At 40.1% G+C, this 24,639-nt stretch overlaps 6 non-coding genes across 6 annotated transcripts; all 6 read left to right on the forward strand.

The window, feature by feature from the left end:
- The first annotated feature begins 14,631 nt into the window (after window positions 1–14,631).
- TRNAR-UCU (transfer RNA arginine (anticodon UCU)) lies at window positions 14,632–14,717 on the forward strand. Its single transcript is given in 2 exon segments — window positions 14,632–14,668; window positions 14,682–14,717. It is a non-coding gene; the product is annotated as a tRNA-Arg (tRNA).
- Window positions 14,718–14,964: 247 nt separating this feature from the next.
- TRNAR-UCU (transfer RNA arginine (anticodon UCU)) lies at window positions 14,965–15,050 on the forward strand. The gene is given in 2 exon segments: window positions 14,965–15,001; window positions 15,015–15,050. It is a non-coding gene; the product is annotated as a tRNA-Arg (tRNA).
- Window positions 15,051–15,845: 795 nt separating this feature from the next.
- Window positions 15,846–15,931, forward strand: TRNAR-UCU (transfer RNA arginine (anticodon UCU)). The gene is given in 2 exon segments: window positions 15,846–15,882; window positions 15,896–15,931. It is a non-coding gene; the product is annotated as a tRNA-Arg (tRNA).
- Window positions 15,932–16,178: 247 nt separating this feature from the next.
- Window positions 16,179–16,264, forward strand: TRNAR-UCU (transfer RNA arginine (anticodon UCU)). Its single transcript is given in 2 exon segments — window positions 16,179–16,215; window positions 16,229–16,264. It is a non-coding gene; the product is annotated as a tRNA-Arg (tRNA).
- A 1,629-nt stretch (window positions 16,265–17,893) lies between these two features.
- On the forward strand, window positions 17,894–17,979 carry TRNAR-UCU (transfer RNA arginine (anticodon UCU)). The gene is given in 2 exon segments: window positions 17,894–17,930; window positions 17,944–17,979. It is a non-coding gene; the product is annotated as a tRNA-Arg (tRNA).
- Window positions 17,980–24,269: 6,290 nt separating this feature from the next.
- On the forward strand, window positions 24,270–24,355 carry TRNAR-UCU (transfer RNA arginine (anticodon UCU)). The gene is given in 2 exon segments: window positions 24,270–24,306; window positions 24,320–24,355. It is a non-coding gene; the product is annotated as a tRNA-Arg (tRNA).
- Window positions 24,356–24,639: the final 284 nt, after the last annotated feature.

Genomic DNA, 24,639 nt, shown 5'->3' on the forward strand with positions numbered 1-24,639 from the left:
CTGAAAACAGTACACATTATGTTGCTTTTATCTCTCTTTTACATGTTCTACTTCTGAGAATCATCAGGCTGAAAGTTTTATGAGCTAAGTTATCTTTTAATATATAGATTTCCACACTGACACTATTAGGCGCTCTTATTTACTTCATTTTTTAATCTTTATTTTTATACTGTTTGAGAGCTGCCACTCACTCACATATGAGGTGTGTCGTGTCCTGCTAAAAAGGACAATTAGTAACTTAGATCATTTTACCTATTTAAGTGTCCTACTGGGTGTACTTAGGCGCTATCCTCTATTGTTCCACAAAATAAATATATATATATATATATATATATATATATACACAAAGTAATGATAGGCTGGTGACATAAAAATATTTTCAATGTAAGATCACTGTCAGGAATCAGCGTACAGCAGCATCTCACTTACCAGCGCGATGGTGCACAGGCCTCCAGAGGTCACGGCCCCAGTTGCGGCTGCATGAATGCACTGTCCACGAGCGTAGTGGCTAATGTCGCTGAGTACCTCTGAACCCCATCTCTTGGTTCCCGTGTCTGCTGGTCCATCTCCTGCAGCCCACAGCTCACTGTGCTCCACCTAACCAGTACTATCTTTTGGTAAACTATTGGTTTCAGCCAGCAGCCTGGAGTGCACAGTGCTTCTAGTTAACAGCATTAACTCCCAGTGCACTACTGTGCCCAGCCAGCAACTAGCAGTGCATTGCATTAACTGTCTACAGAATTTCTCTCCTGGTGAATCATTAGCTCCAGCTAATTCTCAGCTGATCTGGACACCCAATCCAGCAGGGTGTGTTCTCACAGAGTTCAAACATCCAATCATCACAGAGCAAGGGGTATAAACTCCAGTTCCTGGCTCAGTCTCATTGCCTCAGACAATGAGTCACATTTGATGTGTCAAGTTCTCCTGGTTCCTCGTGTTCCTGTCTCCAGTGGTTCCCCGTGTTCCTGTCTCCAGTGGTTCCCCGTGTTCCTGTCTCCAGTGGTTCTCCGTGGTTCCTCTCATCATTTCATTCATTATTCTGTATTTCTCCTGTTTGCTACAGACTCCAGCCACAGCCAGCCGCAGCTCATCAGCATTAAGAGACTCTCCTCAGGTGTTTGTTCTATTGCTTTACCTGTGCACCTCGTTAGCTTTATACCAACTTATACAAAGCTTGTTGTATTGGGACTATCTCCTGCTTGGGCCCTGTGTGGTAATAAGAACTGAACTATACAGAGACTGTGTGCTTTGCAAGTATCACGGGAGTTCTGTTTTCCAAACCATTTGCATTAATTTATCAAGTTATTCCATGTTACCGGAGTTCTGCTTTGTTTCAGTTATTATTTACAAATCCGTTTACATCCAGTTACCAAGTTATTTCCCATTTGTGTTACCAGTGACTTTATTTTGCTTAAAACCATTTGCATCCGGTTACCAAGTTGTTTCACGTTTTGTCAGACTTTATTTGCTTTAAACCTTCTGCATTCAGCCATCAACTTGTCACCAATATATATTTGCGTTACCAGAGACTTTTATTTATTATCTTGGATTCAGTTACCATTCATCATTTCATTTCTGCTACTACCAATGCTACGTACCATCTATTGTTATATTATTGTTCTGTGACCTTTTTTTTAAACATCAGCGCATATGCGCAGGACTTTTATCCAGCCTCCACGTTTCATACGTCATTCCAACACTGACCCACTAGTGCTCCCTCTGGGAACAGACAAAATCAGAACACTGACAGTTTGTCCGAGGCCCATGGACCTGGACGGTGGTCAGAGTATGTGGTCAGGGTCACTCCAGAGTTTGGTGTCACGACTCAATGGCTATGAGGCTGCACAACAGCAAGTGATCCTGTTTCTACAGGGAATGTCTACCCGCTTGGATACCTTGCAGCAATCCCTTCCAAGTTCTGTTTTTCCTCCGGTTCCTGTTCAAGTCACTCCTGCTCCAGTCATTCCAACTTCCCCTGCACAATCTGTTCCTGTGGATGGACCTTGCTCAAGTCAGTCCTATGGTACGCCTTTCACAACTAATTCTCCTGAGAGGGCAACTTCCTCCTTTGAAAGTTCCAGAACTCCTCTGTCTTCTGCTGTAAAACCTGAATCAATAAGCACTCTCTCACCTATTGGAACAACTTCAAAATCTTCTATTAAGACTCATTCCAATAATACCAGAAATCGTAGGTGGTGCTTTAAATGCAGAGAAGAGTACTGCTCAATGTATTGAGACTAGTGCGACCTCCGTGTCAAGCTTCCTTAAAACTAAAGTCTCTCCTCCTATGCAGAGAGAGGGTAGATTCCAGAGCTACCCGCGCTCCAAACTCACGGAAGCTGAATGCCAGTATTGCAAGCAGCTTCACCTCTGCTTTTACTGTGGGAGTTCTAGTCATCTCATTAAGGACTGTTCTTTCCGCAGCTCAAAAGTTGGTGACAGGTCCCAACATCACAGAGTTTTCACCTGCATACCTTCCAGCGTATCATCTACAGTTTCAATTTTCTCTACCCCAAACAGGAGTGTTCAAAGAGTTCACGATGGGGGCTTGTGACAAATAGACCCAATCCCAAGTTCAGGGTTCAAAAGAGACTGTCTATGTTACCTATAACTAAAGTAGTTTCTGTTTCTACAGCCCCAGGTGGGGCATCTGATGTTGTGACCCCAGAAGGAATATCTGATGTTCAGATTCCAGAAGTGGCATCCGGGCATGCAACTCAAAGAAGTGTGTCTGATCTATTAACCCCAGGAGGGGTCTTTAGAGTTTCAGCCTCAAGAGAGGTATCCAGGGCCAAGATCCCAGGAGGAATTCTTGAAGACACAGATACAGACACAAACTTTTGTTTGTCAACTTCAGAGAGTGCTACCAGCTCTGTACCACTCTAAGATGGATCGTCTGAACATCCGGATTCTGTCTATAAAGAGTCAAGTATCAATGTACCTAACCCGGTTCCAGCCATCGGTCCAAAGACTTCACTGGTTCCAGCCAGCCTGAGTAGCTCCATTTCCAACGATGAGCTACCTCCTTCAGTTCCAGCCAATTCCAGTATCTTCAGGTCTAATCCGGTCCTATCCATCAATATGAAGACTCCTCCGGTCCCAGCCGGTTCAATCTTTTCCAGACCCAATCCGGTCCCATCCGTCTGTCCGGATCAGCCTCCTTCGATTTCAGCGCCTTCGGACCAAATACGGTCCTATCCGTGAATCCGAAAACTCCTCCGATTCCAGCCAGCCTGAGTGGCTCAAATGATGGGCTACCTCCTTTGGTTCCAGCCAATTCCAGTAAAACTCCACTGGTTCCAGCCAGCCCGAGTGGCTCTATTTCCAATGATGAGCTACCTCCTTTGGTTCCAGACGATTCCAGTATCTTTGGGTCTAATCCGTTCCTAACCGTCAGTCTAAAGACTCCTCTGGTTCCAGCTGGTTCAAGCTTTTCCAGACCCAATCCGGTCTCACCCATCTGTCTGGATCAGCCTCCTTCAGTTCAAGTCAATTCAATTAGTCCTGGACAAAGAATTAATAGTCACCAGCGCTTGAATTATATTAATAATAAAAATAATAATTAATTAATAATAATAATAATATTCTAATTAAAAGTGTATGGATAAATGAATATAAATTCAGGACGGTAGGTTGAAGTTTAAAAATATATATAATAAATTTAATAAAAAAATAACAAATAACATAAAATCACAGGTGCTTAAAGAGCATGATTAAGAATTAAAATGATCATATTAAAGAACACATCCACATATTTCCTCAACAAAGTCTACTTCATACCCCGGCTAGGACTTCCTCTGGAATGATATCCATAAATTTGTTTGTTGGAGAATAATTATAGCAATGGAGTATAGAATAGTCCCTTTTTAAGCATACCAATGCAGGCGTTTCAGGCGGATAGGGAAACCTCCAATTTTCTCCACAGATGAGGATGTCCAGGGAAATGCAGTCCAATTTGTGCCATATGGGTGGTGATAATGATGAAGTCCAGTGATGTTTGAGGATAGTTTTCACTCCTGAAGAAGCTGGGTGTCAACACCAGCGAAACGCGTTGAGTTAGAGACCGTAGGACACGTAGGACACATCCTAAAACTATCCTCCAACAAACAAATTTATGGATATCATTCCAGAGGAAGTCCTAGCCGGGGTATGAAAGTTAGTGCATTCAAAGTCATCTGGGCATTCTGGCCAATTTGTCAACAATCTGCCTACTGCTAAATCCTCTCCAACATCTGTCTGTGCAAAATCAGGCTACATTAAACCAAGCTATCAAAGATTTTCAAGCTGCGAAGGAAGGAAACCTCGCAAAGTCAAAACAGGGATCTCAGACTTTGGATTTGAAAGTTGCATATACTTCCGTGTCTCCATTTTATGAAAGTATTGACTCCCCGGATTCAGCATCTGCTGTCTTCTGACCAGTCTTCCAGTTCTCAGTTTTTTGACCCAACTCTTTCCAAGCATAATCAGGTTTTGTTGAAACAATACACCAGAGATTTCAAGAACTACAAGAATTGGAGAGCTTCAAAACCAGTTCAAAGTCTACCAACTGTTGACGTAAGTGTTGGCTATGCTGCCGTTAACTCTAATCCTGGTGTCTCATATAGTTTCAAATTCACTGGACCGCAGGTTGACTCAGATATTTTTGTTCCTAAACAAAAGACTCCCATGACCACACTAGTCCTGGACTCCGACTCTGAAAGTGAGTTTGTTGATGACGACTCAAGTTACATTATGGGAGGTTCTATCCTTCCTAGCTATGTCTTCTCCCAGGAAGTAAATCCTGTCTCAAATGATCGTGAATGGTCTACTTGTTCTGATGAGAAAAGTCTTTCTTCTAAAGATGAAAGTTGGGAAGACTTTTGAGGACCTCTGCTTTTGTGTATTCCTCACTCCACGATTCATTGGTGCATTTCCAGTAGAGCGTGTCATCAATCCAGTGTCTTATAAATTTAAATTACCTTCCTGTTTGAAAGTTCCCAACTCATTTCATATTTCTCTCCGTAGACCATTGACTCTTACTCGTTTCCAGAAAATTCTTCCAGCGGCTCCAAAGGTCCAGACACATCGGGAGTGTGGAATATGAGGCAGAGAAGATCCTGGACTCTCGGTATCTTTATGATCGTCTATGATACCTGATTGACTGCTCTGGATATGGTCCTGAGGAGAGGAGCTGGATATACACCACTGATGTTCATGCTTCACGGTTAGTCCAAGCTTTCCATGGACTGTTTCTATTCAAGCCTCGGGGGTGTTCGGTGATCACCCATAAAGGAGGGGGTACTGTCAGGAATTAGCGTTCAGCAGAATCTCACTTACCAGCAGGCTGGTGCGCAGGCCTCTGGAGGTCACGGCCCCAGTTGCGGCTGCATGAATGCACTGTCCACGAGAATAGTGGCTAATGTCGCTGAGTACCTCTGAACCCTATCTCTTGGTTCCCGTTTCTGCTGGTCCATCTCCTGCAGCCCACAGCTCACTGTGCTTCTCCTAACCAGTACTATCTTTTGGTAAACTACTGGTTTCAGCCAGCAGCCTGGAGTGCACAGTGCTTCTAGTTCACAACATTAACTCCTGATGCACTACTGAGCCTAGCCATTAACCAGCAGTGCATTGCATTAACTGTCTACAGAATTTCTCTCCTGGTGAATCATTAGCTCCAGCTAACTCTCAGCTGATCTGGACACCCAATCCAGCAGGGTGTGTTCTCACAGAGTTCAAACATCCAATCATCACAGAGCAAGGGGTATAAACTCCAGTTCCTGGCTCAGTCTCATTGCCTTGGACAACGAGTCACATTTGGTGTGTCAAGTTCCCCGTGTTCCTGTCTCCAGTGGTTCCTCTCATAATTCTGCATTTCTCCTGTTTGCTACAGACTCCAGCCACAGCCAGCCGCAGCTCATCAGCAGTAAGAGACTCTCCTCAGGTGTTTGTTCCATTGCTTTACCTGTGCACCACATTAGCTTTATACCAACTTATACAAAGCTTGTTGTATTGGGACTATCTCCTGCTTGGGCCCTGTGTGGTAATAAGAACTGAACTATACAGAGACTGTGTGCTTTGCAAGTATCACCGGAGTTCTGTTTTCCAAACCATTTGCATTCATTTATCAAGTTATTCCACGTTACCGGAGTTCTGCTTTGTTTCAGTTATTATTTACAAATCCGTTTACATCCAGTTACCAAGTTATTTCACATTTGTGTTACCAGTGACTTTATTTTGCTTTAAACCATTTGCATCCAGTTACCAAGTTGTTTCACATTTTGTCAGAAACTTTATTTGCTTTAAACCTTCTGCATTCAGCCATCAACTTGTCACCAATATATATTAGTGGTACCAGAGACTTTTATTTATTACCTTGGATTCAGTTACATTTCATCATTTCATTTCTGCTACTACCAATGCTATGTACCATCAACTGTTATATCATGGTGGGTAATTCCAAGTTTATCGCAGCAGGAAATTTTTTAGCAGTTGGGCAAAACCATGTGCACTGCAGGGGAGGTAGATTTAACATGTGCAGAGAGAGTTAGATTTGGGTGTGGTGAGTTCAATCTGCAATCTATATTGCAGTATAAAAATAAAGCAACCAGTATTAACCCTGCACAGAAACAAAATAACCCACCCAAATCTAACTCTCTCTGCAAATGTTATATCTGCCCCCCCCCTGCAGTGCACATGGTTTTGCCCAATTGCTAAAAAATTTCCTGCTGCGATCAACTTGGAATTACCCCCATTGTTCTGTGACCTTTGTGTTTATTAAACATCAGCGCATAGGCACAGGACTTTTATTCAGCCTCCACGTTTCATACGTCATTCCAACACTGACCTACTAGTGCCACCTCTGGGAACAGACAAAATCAGAACCCTGACAATCACCAATTACAAATCAATTTTCGATACTTTAAATCAATAACTGCTGATCAAAAATGCTTATTGTTTTATTTAACCAGCAACCAAATTCAATGTTGAGTCTGCTCAGCTAGCTATGCAGACCTTGAAGGGTATCTACACTCAAAAAACATGAAATCCTTTTTACCTGTAATCCTTACATGGTTATCACATATTAGCTAAATAATTGCTTAAACCTGATATAGGACTTGCACTCAAAATCAGCAGCCGGAAAACTCAGACAGGGATGTTGCATTCAAGAGGAATGTTGGAAATATCTGACACAGGTTAGCAACATTATCATTATAGTATGAAATAAGATGAATATCTACACTGTTAAGCACTCTAAACATGAAATACATTTTAGAAAATATTTTGGTCTTCAGTTTGTATTGCAATAAACAGTTACTATTTCACACAGGGTGCAATTGTCCCCACATTCTTTTGCACCTCACACAATGAGGATGATATTTCTGAAATCAGTATAAAATTGTGGCTCTTACTCTACAATACTCTGTATATACATCCTACAAAAAAATTGAAAGACATAAGAGATTTGTTTCATCACATATTGTAGCTTTTAAAACATGAAAGTATTCTACAAGTTGTACTGTCGATACAAACGCTTGCTCCTTCAGTGGCTCTGTGGCGCAATGGATAGCGCATTGGACTTCAAGTAGGTTGTAGTTATTCAAAGGTTGTGAGCTCGAGTCCACCAGAGTCATTCTTTAGTTTCAAATGCAAACATTTAAAATTTACTTAAAATTATACATAACATAGACATTGTATATGGGAGACCTATATAATATATATACAAAGTAATTATAGGCTGTTGACATAAAAATCATTTAAATGTAAGACCAGTTACAAATCAATTTTAGATACTTTAAATCAATAACTGGTAATAAAAATGTGGATGGTTATTTTTAACCAGCAATCAAAATATTATGTTGAGTCTGCTCACGTAGGCATACAAAGCTTGAAGTGTATCTACAATACACTCAAAAATCATTAAAAAAAAACTTTTTACCCATAATCCTTAGATGGGTATTACAAATAACCTACACAATTGCTAAAACCTGATATAGGACTTGCACTTGAAAACAGCAAGAGGAAGACTCAGACATAGCTGTTGCATTTGGGAGAAATGTTATAAATATCTGACACTCGATAGACATGTAATTATTATAATATAAATTAATATAAATATCTATACTGGTAAAAATACAAAACCTATATAAATTAGAGATGTGCACCGGAAATTTTTCGGGTTTTGTGTTTTGGTTTTGGGTTCGGTTCCGTGGCCGTGTTTTGGGTTCGAACGCGTTTTGGCAAAACCTCACCGAATTTTTTTTGTCGGATTCGGGTGTGTTTTGGATTCGGGTGTTTTTTTTTTTTTAAAAACCCTAAAAAACAGCTTAAATCATAGAATTTGGGGGTCATTTTGATCCCAAAGTATTATTAACCTCAATAACCATAATTTCCACTCATTTTCAGTCTATTCTGAACACCTCACACCTCACAATATTATTTTTAGTCCTAAAATTTGCACCGAGGTCGCTGGATGACTAAGCTCAGCGACCCAAGTGGCCGACACAAACACCTGGCCCATCTAGGAGTGGCACTGCAGTGTCACGCAGGATGGCCCTTCCAAAAAACACTCCCCAAACAGCACATGACGCAAAGAAAAATGAAAGAAAAAAGAGGTGCAAGATGGAATTGTCCTTGGGCCCTCCCACCCACCCTTATGTTGTATAAACAGGACATGCACACTTTAACCAACCCATCATTTCAGTGACAGGGTCTGCCACACGACTGTGACTGAAATGACGGGTTGGTTTGGACCCCCACCAAAAAAGAAGCAATTAATCTCTCATTGCACAAACTGGCTCTGCAGAGGCAAGATGTCCACCTCATTATCATCCTCCAATTCATCACCGTGTACATCCCCCTCCTCACAGATTATTAATTCGTCCCCACTGGAATCCACCATCACAGCTCCCTGTGTACTTTGTGGAGGCAATTGCTGCTGGTGAATGTCTCCACGGAGGAATTGATTATAATTCATTTTAATGAACATCATCTACTCCACATTTTCTGGAAGTAACCTCGTACGCCGATTGCTGACAAGGTGAGCGGCGGCACTAAACACTCTTTCGGAGTACACACTTGTGGGAGGGCAACTTAGGTAGAATAAAGCCAGTTTGTGCAAGGGCCTCCAAATTGCCTCTTTTTCCTGCCAGTATACGTACGGACTGTCTGACGTGCCTGCTTGGATGCGGTCACTCTTATAATCCTCCACCATTCTTTCAATGGAGAGAGAATCATATGCAGTGCCAGTAGACGACATGTCCGTAATCATTGGCAGGTCCTTCAGTCCGGACCAGATGTCAGCATCAGCAGTCGCTCCAGACTGCCCTGCATCACCGCCAGCGGGTGGGCTCGGAATTCTGAGCCTTTTCCTCGCACCCCGAGTTGCGGGAGAATGTGAAGGAGGAGATGTTGACAGGTCGCATTCCGCTTGACTTGACAATTTTCTCACCAGCAGTTCTTTGAACCCCTGCAGACTTGTGTCTGCCGGAAAGAGAGATCCAAGGTAGGTTTTAAATCTAGGATCGAGCACGGTGGCCAAAATGTAGTGCTCTGATTTCAACAGATTGACCACCCGTGAATCCTTGTTAAGCGAATTAAGGGCTCCATCCACAAGTCCCACATGCCTAGCGGAATCACTCAGTGTTAGCTCCTCCTTCAATGTCTCCAGCTTCTTCTGCAAAAGCCTGATGAGGGGAATGACCTGACTCAGGCTGGCAGTGTCTGAACTGACTTCACGTGTGGCAAGTTCAAAAGGTTGCAGAACCTTGCACAACGTTGAAATCATTCTCCACTGCGCTTGAGATTGGTGCATTCCACCTCCTATATCGTGGTCAGTTGTATAGGCTTGAATGGCCTTTTGCTGCTCCTCCAACCTCTAAAGCATGTAGAGGGTTGAATTCCACCTCGTTACCACTTCTTACTTCAGATGATGGCAGGGCAGGTTCAGGCGTTTTTGGTGTTGCTCCAGTCTTCTGTACATGGTGCCTGTACGCCGAAAGTGTCCCGCAATTCTTCTGGCCACCGACAGCATCTCTTGCACGCCCCTGTCGTTTTTTAAATAATTCTGCACCACCAAATTCAAGGTATGTGCAAAACATGGGACGTGCTGGAATTTGCCCAGATTTAATGCACACACAATATTGCTGGCGTTGTCCGATGCCACAAATCCACAGGAGAGTCCAATTGGGGTAAGCCATTCTGCGATGATCTTCCTCAGTTGCCGTAAGAGGTTTTCAGCTGTGTGCGTATTCTGGAAAGTGGTGATACAAAGCGTAGCCTGCCTAGGAAAGAGTTGGCGTTTGCGAGATGCTGCTACTGGTGCCGCCGCTGCTGTTCTTGCGGCGGGAGTCAATACATCTACCCAGTGGGCTGTCACAGTCATATAGTCCTGAGTCTGCCCTGCTCCACTTGTCCACATGTCCGTGGTTAAGTGGACATTGGGTACAACTGCATTTTTTAGGACACTGGTGAGTCTTTTTCTGAGGTCTGTGTACATTTTTGGTATCGCCTGCCTAGAGAAATGGAACCTAGATGGTATTTGGTACCGGGGACACAGTACCTCAAACAAGTCTATAGTTGGCTCTGCAGTAATGATGGATACCGGAACCACGTTTCTCACCGCCCAGGATGCCAAGGCCTCAGTTATCCGCTTTGCAGCAGGATGACTGCTGTGATATTTCATCTTCCTCGCAAAGGACTGTTGGACAGTCAATTGCTTGGTGGAAGTAGTAAAAGTCATCTTACGACTTCCCCTCTGGGATGACCATCGACTCCCAGCAGCAACAACAGCAGCGCCAGCAGCAGTAGGTGTTACACGCAAGGATGCATCGGAGGAATCCCAGGCAGGAGAGGACTCGTCAGAATTGCCAGTGACATGGCCTGCAGGACTATTGGCATTCCTGGGGAAGGAGGAAATTGACACTGAGGGAGTTGGTGGGGTGGTTTGCGTGAGCTTGGTTACAAGAGGAAGGGATTTACTGGTCAGTGGACTGCCTCCGCTGTCGCCCAAAGTTTTTGAACTTGTCACTGACTTATGATGAATGCGCTGCAGGTGACGTATAAGGGAGGATGTTCCGAGGTGGTTAACGTCCTTACCCCTACTTATTACAGCTTGACAAAGGCAACACACGGCTTGACACCTGTTGTCCGCATTTCTGTTGAAATACTTCCACACCGAAGAGCTGATTTTTTTGGTATTTTCACCAGGCATGTCAATGGCAATATTCCTCCCACGGACAACAGGTGTCTCCCCGGGTGCCTGACTTAAACAAACCACCTCACCATCAGAATCCTCCTTGTCAATTTCCTCCCCAGCGCCAGCAACACCCATATCCTCCTCATCCTGGTGTACTTCAACACTGACATCTTCAATCTGACTATCAGGAACTGGACTGCGGGTGCTCCTTCCAGCACTTGCAGGGGGCGTGCAAATGGTGGAAGGCGCATGCTCTTCACGTCCAGTGTTGGGAAGGTCAGGCATCGCAACCGACACAATTGGACTCTCCTTGTGGATTTGTGATTTCGAAGAACGCACAGTTCTTTGCTGTGCTTTTGCCAGCTTAAGTCTTTTCATTTTTCTAGCGAGAGGCTGAGTGCTTCCATCCTCATGTGAAGCTGAACCACTAGCCATGAACATAGGCCAGGGCCTCAGCCGTTCCTTGCCACTCCGTGTGGTAAATGGCATATTGGCAAGTTTACGCTTCTCCTCCGACGATTTTATTTTAGATTTTTGAGTCCTTTTTTTACTGATATTTTGTGTTTTGGATTTTACATGCTCTGTACTATGACATTGGGCATCGGCCTTGGCAGACGACGTTGATGGAATTTCATCGTCTCGGCCATGACTAGTGGCAGCAGCTTCAGCACGAGGTGGAAGTGGATCTTGATCTTTCCCTATTTTTGGAACCTCAACATTTTTGTTCTCCATATTTTAATAGGCACAACTAAAAGGCACCTCAGGTAAACAATGGAGATGGATGGATACTAGTATACTTATGGATGACGAGTGACTGACGACACAGAGGTAGCTACAGCCGTGGACTACCGTACTGCATCTGCTAGTATAGAGATGATAATGATATAAAAAATATATATATATCACTACTGCAGGTATATATAATATAATGACGGACCTGCTGGACACTGTCAGCAGACTCCTAAACTACTAGTATGAAGAAGATAGAAAAATAAACCCCACCACAGGTAGGTATACAATTATGGACGAGCACTGACGACACAGAGGTAGCTACAGCCGTGGACTACCGTACTGCGTCTGCTAGTATAGAGATGATAATGATATAAAAAAAATATATATATCACTACTGCAGGTATATATAATATAATGACGGACCTGCTGGACACTGTCAGCAGACTCCTAAACTACTAGTATGAAGAAGATAGAAAAATAAACCCCACCACAGGTAGGTATACAATTATGGATGAGCACTGACGACACAGAGGTAGCTACAGCCGTGGACTACCGTACTGCGTCTGCTAGTATAGAGATGATAATGATATAAAAAATATATATATATCACTACTGCAGGTATATATAATATAATGACGGACCTGCTGGACACTGTCAGCAGACTCCTAAACTACTAGTATGAAGAAGATAGAAAAATAAACCCCACCACAGGTAGGTATACAATTATGGACGAGCACTGACGACACAGAGGTAGCTACAGCCGTGGACTACCGTACTGCGTCTGCTAGTATAGAGATGATAATGATATAAAAAATATATATATATCACTACTGCAGGTATATATAATATAATGACGGACCTGCTGGACACTGTCAGCAGACTCCTAAACTACTAGTATGAAGAAGATAGAAAAATAAACCCCACCACAGGTAGGTATACAATTATGGATGAGCACTGACGACACAGAGGTAGCTACAGCCGTGGACTACCGTACTGCGTCTGCTAGTATAGAGATGATAATGATATAAAAAATATATATATATCACTACTGCAGGTATATATAATATAATGACGGACCTGCTGGACACTGTCAGCAGACTCCTAAACTACTAGTATGAAGAAGATAGAAAAATAAACCCCACCACAGGTAGGTATACAATTATGGACGAGCACTGACGACACAGAGGTAGCTACAGCCGTGGACTACCGTACTGCGTCTGCTAGTATAGAGATGATAATGATATAAAAAATATATATATATCACTACTGCAGGTATATATAATATAATGACGGACCTGCTGGACACTGTCAGCAGACTCCTAAACTACTAGTATGAAGAAGATAGAAAAATAAACCCCACCACAGGTAGGTATACAATTATGGACGAGCACTGATGACACAGAGGTAGCTACAGCCGTGGACTACCGTACTGCGTCTGCTAGTATAGAGATGATAATGATATAAAAAATATATATATATCACTACTGCAGGTATATATAATATAATGACGGACCTGCTGGACACTGTCAGCAGACTCCTAAACTTCTAGTATGAAGAAGATAGAAAAATAAACCCCACCACAGGTAGGTATACAATTATGGACGAGCACTGACGACACAGAGGTAGCCACAGCCGTGGACTACCGTACTGCGTCTGCTAATATAGAGATGATAAAGATTATAGAGATAAACAAAAAAAATATAACACTACTGCAGGTAAATATTTATATAATATAATGAATGACGGACCTGCTGGACACTGTCAGCAGAATGCGTTTATAGAATAAAAAAAAAAAACACCACAGGAGTGTTTAACTTTTTCAGGCAGACAATATACTGGTGGTCACTGGTCAGTCACACTGGCAGCAAAAGTGTGCACTGTACTCCTGCTATAACTGCACCCCAGTCTCCCCCACAATTCAGCTGTGTGAGCAGTGAGCACTCAGCACAGTCAGATATACATAGATGATATTATCATGCAGCACACTGAGGCTGAGCACAGATATGGTATGTGACTGTGTATCATTTTTTTTCAGGCAGAGAACGGATTATATTAAATAATAAATAAAACTGGTGGTGGTCACTAGTAACTATCAGCAAAACTCTGCACTCTCTGAGTACTCCTAATGCTCCCCAAAATTACTAAGTAAGTAGTAAATCAACTCAAGTGTCTCTATCTATTCTAACGGAGAGGACGCCAGCCACGTCCTCTCCCTATCAATCTCAATGCACGTGTGAAAATGGCGGCGACGCGCGGCTCCTTATATAGAATCCGAGTCTCGCGATAGAATACGAGCCTCGCGAGAATCCGACAGCGGGATGATGACGTTCGGGCGCGCTCGGGTTAACCGAGCAAGGCGGGAAGATCTGAGTCTGCCTCGGACCCGTGTAAAAAGGCTGAAGTTCGGGGGGGTTCGGATTCCGAGGAACCGAACCCGCTCATCTCTAATATAAATGTTACCAAAATGTTTCTGTCTTCAGTTTCTTTGCAACAAACACTCAATCAGACATGGTGTAATTGCCCCCATATTGATTTGCACCTCACACAAAGTGGGAGCTATTTCTGAAATCATTACAAAAATTTGACTCTCACTCTACGATACTCTCTTTACAACCTACTTAAAAAATAGAAAAATAAAAAGATTAGTTTCATCACAGATTGTGTCATTTAAAACATAAGAGTATTCAACACATTGTACTGTTGATACAAAATTGCGATACATCAGTGGTTCTGTGGCGCAATGGATAGTGCATTGGATTTCTAGTAGGTTGTAGTTATTCAAAGGTTGTGGGTTCGAGTCCCACCAGAGTCATTCTTTAGTTTCAAATGCAAACATTTAAAATTTACTTAAAATTATACATACCATAGACATTGTATATGGGAGACCTATATACTATATATACAAAGTAATTATAGGCTGTTGACATAAATATCATTTAAATGTAAGACCAGTTACAAATCAATTTTAGATACTTTAAATCAAATACTGGTAATAAAAATGTGGATGGTTATTTTTAACCAGCAATCAAAATATTATGTTGAGTCTACTCAACATCAATGGTTCTGTGGCGCAATGGATAGCGCATTGGACTTCTAGTAGGTTATAGTTATACAAAGGTTGTGGGTTCGAGTCCCACCAGAGTCTTCTTTAGTTTCAAATGCAAACATTTAAACTTTACTTACAATAATACATAATGTAGACATTGTATATAGGAGACTTATTTACTATATATATATACAAAGTAATGATAGGCTGGTGACATAAAAATCTTTTCAATGTAAGATCACCAATTACAAATCAATTTTAGATACATTAAATCAATAACTGCTGATCAAAAATGCTTATTGTTATATTTAACCAGCAACCAAATTCAATGTTGAGTCTGCTCAGCTAGCTATGCAGACCTTGAAGGGTATCTACACTCAAAAAACATGAAATCCTTTTTACCTGTAATCCTTACATGGTTATCACATATTAGCTAAATAATTGCTTAAACCTGATATAGGACTTGCACTCGAAATCAGCAGCCGGAAAACTCAGACATGGATGTTGCATTCATGAGGAATGTTGGAAATATCTGACATAGGTTAGCAACATTATCATTATAGTATGAAATAAGATGAATATCTACACTGTTAAGCACTCTAAACATTAAATACATTTTAGAAAATATTTTGGTCTTCAGTTTGTATTGCAATAAACAGTTACTATTTCACACAGGGTGCAATTGTCCCCACATTCTTTTGCACCTCACACAATGAGAATGCTATTTCTGAAATCAGTATAAAATTGTGGCTCTTACTCTACAATACTCTGTATATACATCCTACTAAAAAAATTGAAAGACATAAGAGATTTGTTTCCTCACATATTGTAGCTTTTAAAACATGAAAGTATTCTACAAGTTGTACTGTCGATACAAACAGTTGCTGCTTCAGTGGCTCTGTGGCGCAATGGATAGCGCATTGGACTTCTAGTAGGTTGTAGTTATTCAAAGGTTGTGGGTTCGAGTCCCACCAGAGTCATTCTTTAGTTTCAAATGCAAACATTTAAAATTTACTTAAAATTATACATAACATAGACATTGTATATGGGAGACCTATATACTATATATACATAGTAATTATAGGCTGTTGACATAAAAATCATTTAAATGTAAGACCAGTTACAAATCAATTTTAGATTCTTGAAATCAAATACTGGTAATAAAAATGTGGATGGTTATTTTTAATCAGCAATCAAAATATTATGTCGAGTCCACTCAACATCAATGGTTCTGTGGCGCAATGGATAGCGCATTGGACTTCTAGTAGGTTGTAGTTATACAAAGGTTGTGGGTTTGAGTCCCACCAGAGTCATTCTTTAGTTTCAAATGCAAACATTTAAACTTTACTTACAATAATACATAATGTAGACATTGTATATAGGAGACTTATTTACTATATATATATACAAAGTAATTATAGGCTGTTGACATAAAAATCATTTAAATGTAAGACCAGTTACAAATCAATTTTAGATACTTTAAATCAATAACTGGTAATAACAATGTGGATGGTTATTTTTAACCAGCAATCAAAATATTATGTTGAGTCTGCTCACGTAGGCATACAAAGCTTGAAGTGTATCTACAGTACACTCAAAAATCATAAAAAAAAACTTTTTACCCATAATCCTTAGATGGGTATTACAAATAACCTACACAATTGCTAAAACCTGATATAGGACTTGCACTTGAAAACAGCAAGAGGAAGACTCAGACATAGCTGTTGCATTTTGGAGAAATGTTATAAATATCTGACACTCGATAGCCATGTAATTATTATAATGTAAATTAATATAAATATCTATACTGGTAAAAATACAAAACCTATATAAATGTTACCAAAATGTTTCTATCTTCAGTTTCTTTGCAACAAACACTCAATCAGACATGGTGCAATTGTCCCCATATTGATTTGCACCTCACACAAAGTGGGAGCTATTTCTGAAATCATTACAAAAGTTTGACTCTCACTCTACGATACTCTCTTTACAGCCTACTTAAAAAATAGAAAAATAAAAAGATTAGTTTCATCACAGATTGTGTCATTTAAAACATAAGAGTATTCAACACATTGTACTGTTGATACAAAAATGTGATACATCAGTGGTTCTGTGGTGCAATGGATAGTGCATTGAACTTCAAGTAGAATGTAGTTATTCAAAGGTTGTGGGTTCGAGTCCCACCACAGTCATTCTTTAGTTTCAAATGCAAACATTTAAACTTTACTTACAATAATACATAACGTAGACATTGTATATAGGAGACTTATTTACTATATATATATATATATATATACAAAGTAATGATAGGCTGGTGACATAAAAATCTTTTCAATGTAAGATCACCAATTACAAATCAATTTTCGATACTTTAAATCAATAACTGCTGATCAAAAATGCTTATTGTTATATTTAACCAGCAACCAAATTCAATGATGAGTCTGCTCAGCTAGCGATGCAGACCTTGAAGGGTATCTACACTCAAAAAAACATTAAATCCTTTTTACCTGTAATCCTTACATGGTTATCACATATTAGCTAAATAATTGCTTAAACCTGATATAGGACTTGCACTCGAAATCAGCAGCCGGAAAACTCAGACAGGGATGTTGCATTCAAGAGGAATGTTGGAAATATCTGACACAGGTTAGCAACATTATCATTATAGTATGAAATAAGATGAATATCTACACTGTTAAGCACTCTAAACATTAAATACATTTTAGAAAATATTTTGGTCTTTAGTTTGTATTGCAATAAACAGTTACTATTTCACACAGGGTGCAATTGTCCCCACATTTTTTTGCACCTCACACAATGAGGATGCTATTTCTGAAATCAGTATAAAATTTTGTCTCTTACTCTACAATACTCTGTATATACATCCTACTAAAAAAAGAAAGACATAATAGATTTGTTTCATCATAGATTGTAGCTTCACTGGCTCTGTGGCGCAATGGATAGCGCATTGGACTTCTAGTAGGTTGTAGTTATTCAAAGGTTGTGGGTTCGAGTCCCACCAGAGTTATTCTTTAGCTTCAAATGCAAACATTTAAAATTTACTTAAAATGACACATAACATAGACATTGTATATGGGAGATCTATATACTATATATACAAAGTAATTATAGGCTGTTGACATAAAAATCATTTAAATGTAAGACCAGTTACAAATCAATTTTAGATACTTTAAATCAATAACTGGTAATAAAAATGTGGATGGTTATTTTTAACCAGCAATGAAAATATTATGTTGAGTCTGCTCACGTAGGAATACAGAGCTTAAAGTGTATCTACAGTACACTCAAAAATCATAAAAAATCCTTAGATGGGTATTACAAATAACCTACACAATTGCTAAAACCTGATATAGGACTTGCACTTGAAAACAGCAAGAGGAAGACTCAGACATAGCTGTTGCATTTGGGAGAAATGTTATAAATATCTGACACTCGATAGCCATGTAATTATTATAATATAAATTAATATAAATATCTATACTGGTAAAAATACAAAACCTATATAAATGTTACCAAAATGTTTCTGTCTTCAGTTTCTTTGCAACAAACACTCAATCAGACATGGTGCAATTGTCCCCATATTGATTTGCACCTCACACAAAGTGGGAGCTATTTCTGAAATTATTACAAAAATTTTACTCTCACTCTACGATACTCTCTTTACAGCCTACTTAAAAAATAGAAAAATAAAAAGATTAGTTTCATCACAGATTGTGTCATTTAAAACATAAGAGTATTCAACACATTGTACTGTTGATACAAAAATATGATACATCAGTGGCTCTGTGGCGCAATGGATAGCGCATTGGACTTCTTTTAGGTTGTAGTTATTCAAAGGTTGTGGGTTTGAGTTCCACCAGAGTCGTTCTTTAGTTTCAAATGCAAAGATTTAAAGTTTACTTACAATAATACATAACTTAGACATTGTATACAGGAGACTTATTTACTATATATATATATATATATATATATATATACAAAGTAATGATAGGCTGGTGACATAGAAATCTTTTCAATATAAGATCACCAATTACAAATCAATTTTCGATACTTTAAGTCAATAACTGCTGATCAAAAATGCTTATTGTTATATTTAACCAGCAACCAAATTCAATGTTGAGTCTGCTTAGCTAGCTATGCAGACCTCGAAGGGTATCTACACTCAAAAAACATTAAATCCTTTTTACCTGTAATCCTTACATGGTTATCACATATTAGCTAAATAATTGCTTAAACCTGATATAGGACTTGCACTCGAAATCAGCAGCCGGAAAACTCAGACAGGGATGTTGCATTCAAGAGGAATGTTGGAAATATCTGACACAGGTTAGCAACATTATCATGATAGTATGAAATAAGATGAATATCTACACTGTTAAGCACTCTAAACATTAAATACATTTTAGAAAATATTTTGGTCTTTAGTTTGTATTGCAATAGAAGCAAATTATACTTACCGATAATTTCATTTCTTCGAGATACTTCATGGCAGCCATAACTACTGGGATTGTATCCCTATTCCTAACTTTAGACAGGGAGTTTTCCTAAACCACTAGGGCCCACCCACTATGGGTATATAACCGCACTCCACCCCTTCCTCCCTAGTCTTTTGAGTGTCTCCTACGACAAGTCTCTCTGAGAAACCCAATAAGGGAGGGATTTTGTAGGCTGCCATGAAGTATCTCGAAGAAATAAAATTACCGGTAAGTATAATTTGCTTCTTTCTTCTACGCTACTTCATGACAGCCATAACTACTGGGATATACCAACGCTCGTTATAGGGAGGGCAATGTAATACACAGGAAGCCTTGTTTTGATGCTGAAAATAATACTTATTTATTGCAAAGCCCCTTGAAGGACCTGCTTCCCAAAGTGGGTGTCAACAATATCTAATGCATAATGAGTAGAGAATGTATGCATTGAAGACCAGGTGGCTGCCGCGCAAATGTCTTTCGCCGACACGTGACCCTTCTTAGCCCAAGAAGTTGCCATGGCCCTAGTAGAGTGTGCCTTTAAACCTTCTGGAACTCTGCGACCACTTCTTTCATATACAAATGTCAAAAGCTCTGTAATCCACCTGGAAATTGTCTGCTTTGTAGGCCTTTCACCTTTCTTCACACCAGAGTGTAGCACGAACAGATGTTTTGTGTTACGGAACTGTTTAACTCTTTCCATATAGATTGAAACTGCCCTTATCAGATCTAAATTATGCATTGCTTCTTCCTCCTCATTCTGCGGATCCGGATAGAAAGATGGTAACACGATGTTCTGACTGAGGTGAAACTCCGACACAACTTTTGGCAGAAAATCTGGATTAGTTCTCAGAACAATTTTATCTGGGAAAAAGTTAAGATAAGGTTCTTCCTACCACAGAGCCTGTAATTCGCTAACTCTTCTGGCCGTTGTGATGGCTACCAGAAACACTACTTTCCAAGTTAAGAACTTCAACGAAATATCCTGCAGAGGCTTAAACGGAGGCAGCATCAAAGAATTGAGAACTAAATTTAAGTCCCAAGGAGCAAGAGTTGACCTAACTCGAGTTCTTATTCTTTTAATTGCCTGACAAAACTTTTTGACCAAGTCCTCCTCAGACAATCTCCGTTCCAACAGAATACTCAGAGCCGATATCTGAACCTTGATAGTGGACACTGCCAATCCTTTCTCAAAGCCTTCAAACAGGAATTGTAAAACTTGAGATGTTTCTGCTTTTAATGGATTAAATCTTGATCCAGACAATGAGATGAACTTTTTCCAGACCCTATAGTAAACACTAGAGGATACTTTTTTCCTTGCCTGTATAAGCAAATCGAGGACCTGCTCGGACAGACCTCTATTTCTTAATAACTGCCGCTCAATTTCCACGCCGTCAAATGAAGCTGTTGTAGATTCGGATGCAACAATGGCCCCTGATGCAGCAAATCCTTCTTCAATGGCAACCGCCAAGGACCCTGCACTGCCATCCTGAGCACTGAAGGAAACCAAACCCTCTTCGGCCAGTAGGGAAGAATTATGATTACTTGTGCCTTGTCCTCCCAGATCTTCCTGAGAGTCCTTGGAATCATAGGAAACGGGGACGCATCCCCTGACGAATCGCCACACTGTTGCATCCCTTTATGAGGGTAGCCAGATCTTGAAGCTTTAGACACCTCTCCTCTGAAAGACTTATCATACAATCGAGGGTATCTACCTGTACCCCCAGAAACTGTATTATTTGCTTTGGCGTTAGTCTGCTTTTTTCCCAGTTTATGAGCCAGCCATGTTCTTGCAGAATTTGTAGCGCCACACTTAATGCTTTGTCCACTTTCTCTATTGACTCTCCGCACACCAGCAAGTCGTCCAGGTATGACCATATTGCTACTTTTTGACCTCTGATCACAGCAATGAGCGATGTCAGAACTTTGGTGAACACCCTTGGAGATGACTTTAGGCCGAACGGAAGGCAAGTGAACTAAAAGTGTTTGCCGAGGACACAAAGCCTTAGATATTTCCTGTGCTGCTTGCAAATTGGAACGTGGAAGTAAGCATCCTTTAGATCTACAGAAGCCAAAAAGTCTCTCTCTCTCACCCCTAACAGGATAGACTTTAGGGTCTCCATACGGAACTTTATTGTTTCTATATACTCGTTGAGCTGTCTGAGATCTAAGATGGTTCTGAACTCGCCGGAAGGTTTTCTCACCAGAAACAGTCTTGAATAGAAACCTCTGTTTCTTTCCAAAAACGGGACAGTCTCTACAGCTTTTGCTTCGATCAGTTTCCTTAAACTGTCCTCCATAGCTTTTAACTCTAGATTTGTAGTTGGTGTCTCTGAAATTAGAAATTTGTCCCACACGGGAAGTTTTGAGAATTCTATCCGGTATCCCTGGGATACGACATCTATTACCCACGTATCCTGAATAGACTCTACCCAACGGCCGGCAAACGTCTGAAGTCTGCCACCCACTGGGAAAGATACCAGAACCCTGTGACAGTCATGCCCTTCGACCACCTCTCCTGTAGGCCTGCCGAAAGGACTGCCTATTGGTACCTGAGGAGTACCTTCCTGAATAAAAGCGACCTGGTCGATATCCTCTTGCCTCCTTAAACTGCTGTTTAGAGGACGGTATTGGAAATCTATTCCTCCTGTCCTGAGGAAGTTTTGCCGATTTCCCTCCTGACATTTTCTGTATAATGGGCTCTAATTTATTTCCAAACAACAGAGACCCTTCATATGGCAGGGACACCAACCTATTCTTGGAGTGCATATCTGCCGACCAAGAACGCAGCCACAAAGCTCTCCTTGCCATCACACCTGCTGCCATAGACTTTGCAGCAAAAACCAGAGCATCTAAAGAGGCCTCACAGAGATACTCGATCCCTTTGGACATTATGGTCAGACTTCTTTGCAGATACTGCCTCGAAATACCTTCTTCTATATCAGACGACAATACTGACCCCCACACTCTCAACGCTCTAGAAACAGATGCTACCGCCACACCGGATTTTAGTGATATTGCTGAAGACATATGCAATTTCTTTAACGCACTCTCCATGCGTTTATCCATCCCATCTTTTAAGACTGCTCCATCTTCTAACAAAATGGTGGTTTTTGATACCATCTCTGCGACTGCAGCATCAACTTTAGGGATTGCACACCAATAAGTAAACTGCTCATCTTCCACTGGGAACATATGATCAAGCCTTTTAGTATTACCCAGCCTTTTATCAATGCTTTTCCACTCCTTACTCACAACATCTTTTAATGCCTTATGGACTGGAAAAACCCTGTTCTTTTTGGTTTTATCACAGAACAGAATATCCTCATCATTACATTCCTCTTCAGGCACTTTATAATTCATAGTCTTAAAGATATCTTTCAGAAGACTATCCACCAGCTCCAAGTTAAACTTTCTCTCCTCTTCTTGCCCGTCTACCGACTCAGCACTAGAAGCAGCCTGATAATCATCATAAGCAAAATCCTGAGAACCTGACTCATCCACTGAATCAATTCTATCCAGAGACCTAGCCCTTTTATTCCCTTGGAATTCCGAGAGCTGCTCTTTGGTAACAAAAGACTCCTTCATCCATCTCATTAAATCTCTTATTTGTTTGGACTGCACAGACTCCTGAGAATCACTCTGCATACACTCCTCACAGAATTTAACATTTTCAGCAGCTGAAAAGATTTTGTCACAAGCTGCACACTGCATGTCCTTATGCCTTTTCTTACACAACCTCTTCTTAGGTGGAGACACACTAAAACAGCAAAATAAAACACCTTACAACCTAAACTACCACACAGCAACAAAATAAACAACAAATAAACAATAAATAAAAAGTAAATAAACAACCTGCCCTCTATGAGGACTTACCTCTTTAGGGCACTGACCGGCTTTTGGGGAGAAGGCTTTCTTTCCATTCTGCTGGTAAGCTTAGAAAACCAGCCCAGCAATCATAGGAGCTTCCTAACTCCTTTTAGTATTACCCAGCCATTTATCAATGCTTTTCCACTCCTTACTCACAACATCTTTTATGAGCCAGCCATGTTCTTGCAGAATTTGTAGCGCCACACTTAAAATGTACTAAAAATGATACATAACATAGACATTGTATATGGGAGACCTATATACTATATACACTAAGTAATTATAGGCTGTTGACATAAAAATCATTTAAATGTAAGACCAGTTACAAATCAATTTTAGATACTTTAAATCAATAACTGGTAATAAAAATGTGGATGGTTATTTTTAACCAGCAATCAAAATATTATGTTGAGTCTGCTCACGTAGGAATACAAAGCTTGAAGTGTATCTACAGTACACTCAAAGATCATAAAAAAATCCTTAGATGGGTATTACAAATAACCTACACAATTGCTAAAACCTGATATAGGACTTGCACTTGAAAACAGCAAGAGGAAGACTCAGACATAGCTGTTGCATTTGGGAGAAATGTTATAAATATCTGACACTCAATAGCCATGTAATTATTATAATATAAATTAATATAAATATCTATACTGGTAAAAATACAAAACCTATATAAATGTTACCAAAATGTTTCTGTCTTCAGTTTCTTTGCAACAAACACTCAATCAGACATGGTGCAATTGTCCCCATATTGATTTGCACCTCACACAAAGTGGGAGCTATTTCTGAAATCATTACAAAAATTTTACTCTCACTCTACGATACTTTCTAAACAACATACTTAAAAAATAGAAAAATAAAAAGATTAGTTTCATCACAGATTGTGTCATTTAAAACATAAGAGTATTTAACACATTGTACTGTTGATACAAAAATATGATACATCAGTGGCTCTGTGGCGCAATGGATAGTGCATTGGACTTCTAGTAGGTTGTAGTTATTCAAAGGTTGTGGGTTTGAGTCCCACCAGAGTCGTTCTTTAGTTTCAAATGCAAAGATTTAAAGTTTACTTACAATAATACATAACATAGACATTGTATACAGGAGACTTATTTACTATATATATAGTAAGATCACCAATTACAAATCAATTTTCGATACTTTAAATCAATAACTGCTGATCAAAAATGCTTATTGTTATATTTAACCAGCAACCAAATTCAATGTTGAGTCTGCTCAGCTAGCTATGCAGACCTTGAAGGGTATCTCCACTCAAAAAACATTAAATCCTTTTTACCTGTAATCCTTACATGGTTATC

Source organism: Pseudophryne corroboree, chromosome 4, assembly GCF_028390025.1.
Source record: "Pseudophryne corroboree isolate aPseCor3 chromosome 4, aPseCor3.hap2, whole genome shotgun sequence".
Taxonomy (NCBI): Eukaryota; Metazoa; Chordata; class Amphibia; order Anura; family Myobatrachidae; genus Pseudophryne; species Pseudophryne corroboree.